Genomic DNA, 6,000 nt, shown 5'->3' on the forward strand with positions numbered 1-6,000 from the left:
CGATTATTTAAGAAATTCCATTTGCATTCACAAGTACTTGCGTTAGATTCATCTGTGTAGCATCTTCTCTTTTCTGTAGCATCAAAAATCTTGGATTTCTTTTTTTTTGTAGCCTCAACTCCATACATGTGTAAGAACGGTATAGAAGTCCATCTTACAACCTGCCTACAAGTCAAGATCATATCATTTGTAAAATACTGTTACATATATATATATATGCAGGGTGTCCATAAAGTATCTTTACAATTTTAAAATTTTATTACTAAGGCAGTTGAGAAGATATCATAACTAGATTTTTTTTATTGTAATAATTGTTTATTAAGGTTTTTTTAACTGCTATTTAATAGACCTCAATATGGGAACCATTAGTTGCGCGAAGCACATCAAGACGGTCCTCGATTTCTTGCCATGTTCTCTGTAGGATAGCCTCCTCAACGATGGCAATGGTATTACGAATCATTTGCTTCAAGTCAACAATGTCCCGTATCTTTGTTTGATACATGATATCTTTTACATAGCCCCATAAAAAGAAGTCCCGTATCTTTGTTTGATACATGATATCTTTTACATAGCCCCATAAAAAGAAGTCCAAGTGAGTGATATCTGGCGAACGCGGTGGCCATGGAATTGGCCCATCCCTTCCAATCCATCGGTCTGGAAATGTTTGCTTGAGGAACTGACGAACATGTCGCCCTCAATGTGGTGGTGCACCATCTTACTGGAAGATGATGGCTGGTTGTAAATCAATCAGACATATTCGGTCAGAAGATCGAATTAAACATCTGCAGTAATTGTTGCCTCGTTGAAGAAAAATGGAGCAATTATTCGATTGCACATGATTCCACACCATACATTCACTCTTGGAGTATCCCGTTGAAGCTCCCTAGTCACATGGGGGTGTTCTGATCCCCAGATTCTCACATTGTGTCTGTTTAATTTCCCTGAAACATGAAAAGTCGCCTTGTCACTAAAACAAACTCGCTTGAGGAATGCTTCATCCTCATTTCATAGGGGTTCAGTGAATCAGTTCCCTTCCATCAACAGAACTCGAGGTATAGGTCTTAACAAAAAAATGTTAATGAAGACAGGTTATTTCCCTTGAATCAGAGGGAAAAACACTTATAGACTTGAAGAGCCAAATGAGAGACTGTCTTATACTAGCACAGCCTTCTGTCACCCACTGTAGTTTCCGAGAACCTAGTGAAATGTGTAAGCAAGAGGATCTCGAATCTATCCATGACCCAAGATATTTTCGACGCCACTGCCCCCTACTGCAATGAGACACTGGCATCGAGTGGGTTTAAGGACCGCATCGAGTGGGTTTAAGGACCGCATCTCCTTCATGCTTGGCACTAGCACCCAGAAAAGGAAGCGCCGCAGAAATTGTCATTTGGTTTGCTCCACCCTTGCTCACTTAATGTCAAGTCTTATGTGGAATAGATTTTCCTTAGATTGATAAACAAAGATTTTATACACATAGAGATACAGACATTTATTTAACAGACACAACCTAAGAATCTCCTTTAGTTGTGCACCTAACATAAAAACTTTTTAGCAAGTACCCATAATACAAGGGCGGAGGCAGGCTGCTTTTGCAGGGTATATAATAACTGTCTAGTAGGAGGTTGCTCTGATGCTGAAGGGGGTCATCTATGAGTGTATAATGATACCCAGACCTGATATCCGCAATAGCAGTAGTGTACCATCAAACAGCCATATTATTTGCAGATTAACCAGCTCTCACATTAATACAATTACACGCCCAGAGATGATAATCAGTCGTGGACCAGCATCACAGATAGGCCACCCAAGACCCCGGTACCGCTGCCACAGATAATGAACAAACCATAGATACAGATAGAGTGATCAGGCCCAAAAGTACACACGCAGCACCTAGAAATGATGACCTATCTGGGATCAGCAACTTGGAGAAGGTATCCACCGTTCCTAGTTCCGCAACCTTAGAAGATGACCAAATATTTATCTTCGACAGCAATGGCATTACCAGCCCCGCGCCATATGTAACCAAGAGTGCGAATAGGGCCACATCCCATGTGTTTAAATATATTGGTTCTGCGAGTACTTCGTTGAAGCAACGTTTTATTAACCACCAACCATCCTTCGGAGTCCCAGATAGACGTTTTGTCACGTCACTGACTTCAAAGATCAAGGGAACCCGTGTGACATCAGATGGTAATTAATTGATCATCCGGGCCCGTATATTAGAGGAAGTGGCCATTGCATGGTCTGCATCGCGGTGAGAGCCAAAATTCTTAAGGACTATAAGAAATCTGGCGCATTAAACAGTCGTAAAAATGTGTTTTCTAAATGTATCCTCTTTAAACGTTTCTTACTGGAAAATTGGATCTCCCCGTTTGCTGGTTAGGCCTCTCCGGGTCTTCATTAACATTTTGTTTTAAGATGTATCCTCGATTTCTGAGCGTTTCCTCACTTCTGCGACGTAGATATTTTAAATGTTGTATTTGTATAGTCTGACGGGCTGTCCACAAGGTTTTGGTTTGTGGATGCGAAATATTGGGTAACTCTTTGTCCAAGATATTAAATTTTTATTGTAATAATTACTGCTCTATTCTTTAGAGCGTGCTTCTTTCTGATATATGTTTTTTTTTAATAACTATGGGTGTGTGTATAACGAGAGAGACAGACAGACAGAACAGCGAGAGGTTGGGGAGTGATTTAATCTTACAATGAAATAGCAGTGGCTTTTAGGCTATATATCTTTCTCCGCTTGGAATACGAATCGCAGTCCTAATTTCGTCATATCTATTTTCGTCAGGCTTCACCTATCTCTCGAATAACCATCTGAGGGCAAATGGTAGAGAGTCGCGTATTCAAATGTGAAGAATTTGAGAATGCACCGTATATGTTATACAATGAAACAAAGTTAACCACTCGACATTAATTACTAGAGGATTTCAACAACTATTTAATAAATTATGACATTAATTACTAGATTAGTAGATTAATGTCTCAGGAGTAGTTTGTAATTAGTATAAATGATTAAATACTCTCACCATAATGTGATATAATTAGAAGGACTCGATGTAATATGTAATCTCTGGTATACGCCATGAAAGGACGGTTACTGTTTGACGTTTGATCACAAGGTCTACTGAATTAGAATTAATTGAGAGTTAATGCAATCTACAACAGTGATTTATCTTACGTAAGACAACGATGTGACATCTTACTGCTCGTTCGCTCGATCAGGCAGAGACAGTAACCAAACTTTTCTGCTTGTGTAAAATGACACCACACCAAACAAAACAGGACGATGTATTCCAAAAGTGTTGTCGCTGATATACAAATTGATAGGATGATCATGACTGGAACACCCATCAACAAATAGATGCTCGGTGAATTTCGACAATGGGCTAAACAGTACAATCAAGTGTTAATATTATATTTCTTTACTACCCACAAGGGGCTAAACAGTACAAACAAGTGTTAATATTATATTTCTTTACTACCCACAATGGGCTAAACAGTACAAACAAGTGTTAATATTATATTTCTTTACTACCCACAATGGGCTAAACAGTACAAACAAGAGTTAATATTATATTTCTTTACTACCCACAATGGGCTAAACAGTACAAACAAGTGTTAATATTATATTTCTTTACTACCCACAATGGCTAAACAGTACAAACAAGTGTTAATATTATATTTCTTTACTACCCACAAGGGGCTAAACAGTACAACAAGTGTTAATATATATTTCTTTACTACCCACAGGGGCTAAACAGTACAAACAAGTGTTAATATTATGTTTCTTTACTACCCACAATGGGCTAAACAGTACAAACAAGTGTTAATATTATATTTCTTTACTACCCACAATGGGCTAAACAGTACAAACAAGTGTTAATATTATATTTCTTTACTACCCACAATGGGCTAAACAGTACAAACAAGTGTTAATATTATATTTCTTTACTACCCACAATGGGCTAAACAGTACAAACAAGTGTTAATATTATATTTCTTTACTACCCACAAGGGGCTAAACAGTACAAACAAGTGTTAATATTATATTTCTTTACTACCCACAAGGGGCTAAACAGTACAAACAAGTGTAATATTATATTTCTTTACTACCCACAAGGGGCTAAACAGTACAAACAAGTGTTAATATTATATTTCTTTACTACCCACAAGGGGCTAAACAGTACAAACAAGTGTTAATATTATATTTCTTTACTACCCACAAGGGGCTAAACAGTACAAACAAGTGTTAATATTATATTTCTTTACTACCCACAAGGGGCTAAACAGTACAAACAAGTGTTAATATTATATTTCTTTACTACCCACAAGGGGCTAAACAGTACAAACAAGTGTTAATATTATATTTCTTTACTACCCACAATGGGCTAAACAGTACAAACAAGTGTTAATATTATATTTCTTTACTACCCACAATGAGCTAAACAGTACAAACAAGTGTTAATATTATATTTCTTTACTACCCACAAGGGGCTAAACAGTACAAACAAGTGTTAATATTATATTTCTTTACTACCCACAATGGGCTAAACAGTACAAACAAGTGTTAATATTATATTTCTTTACTACCCACAAGGGGCTAAACAGTACAAACAAGTGTTAATATTATATTTCTTTACTACCCACAATGGGCTAAACAGTACAAACAGTGTTAATATTATATTTCTTTACTACCCACAAGGGGCTAAACAGTACAAACAAGTGTTAATATTATATTTCTTTACTACCCACAATGGGCTAAACAGTACACAAGTGTTAATATTATATTTCTTTACTACCCACAAGGGGCTAAACAGTACAACAAGTGTTAATATTATATTTCTTTACTACCCACAGGGGCTAAACAGTACAAACAAGTGTTAATATTATATTTCTTTACTACCCACAAGGAGCTAAACAGTACAAACAAGTGTTAATATTATATTTCTTTACTACCCACAATGGGCTAAACAGTACAAACAAGTGTTAATATTATATTTCTTTACTACCCACAATGGGCTAAACAGTACAAACAAGTGTTAATATTATATTTCTTTACTACCCACAAGGGGCTAAACACAGAGAGGACAAACAAAGACAGACAAACGGATTAAGTCGATCATATCGTCCCCAGTGCGTAACTGGTACTTATTTAATCGACCCCGAAAGGATGAAAGGCAAAGTCGACCTCGGCGGAATTTGAACTCAGAACGTAGCGGCAGACGAAATACTGCTAAGTATTTCGCTTGGCGTGCTAACGTTTCTGCCAACTAACGATGGCAATGAAGGCGACGATTTGGCAGAATTTTTAGCAAACCGGTTCAAATGCATGGCGGCATTTCGTACTTCTTTATGTTCTGAGTTCAAATGCCGCCGAGGTTGACTTTGCCTTTCATCTTTTCGGGGTCAATAAGAAAGTGTCAGATGAGCACTGGGGTCGATGTAATCGACTTACCTACTCACTCGAATTTGCCATCAAATATTAATGTTGGCAATTAATGCGGCAGGCTGATAGAACCCCGGCGGACACAATGCTTAGCGGCATTTCCTCTGTATCTACGTTCCGAGTTCCAGTTCCGCAGGGATCGGCTTCGCCTCATATATTTTGCAGTCGATAAAATAAGTACCAGTTGAGCACTGAGTTGGATGTAATCGACTGAACCCTTTCTCGAAATTGTTAGCCTGAAAAATTGAAAACAATGTTGATAATGGTGTTATACAAGATTTATTTATTGACCATATGTTATTGTTGCAGCTGTAGTTTTGAACCAAGCGTCGTTAACTGAGGGAATTTATGATCAAAGTAGTTGCAGCTGTGAAAACCTTTGATTTTGTACATCTTGAAAACTACACTGCTCAATATAATCGTCTGTTTTAAGTGGTGGGTATTTCTAGAGAAGAAATTGACTTTGAAGATCAGTCATAGGAAAACTACAGCCGGTGTGTCGTACTATACAAAGAAAAAACTTCCTTGAATTTTATAGTAGTGTG

Source organism: Octopus sinensis, linkage group LG1 (genome assembly GCF_006345805.1).
Source record: "Octopus sinensis linkage group LG1, ASM634580v1, whole genome shotgun sequence".
NCBI classification, from domain to species: Eukaryota; Metazoa; Mollusca; class Cephalopoda; order Octopoda; family Octopodidae; genus Octopus; species Octopus sinensis.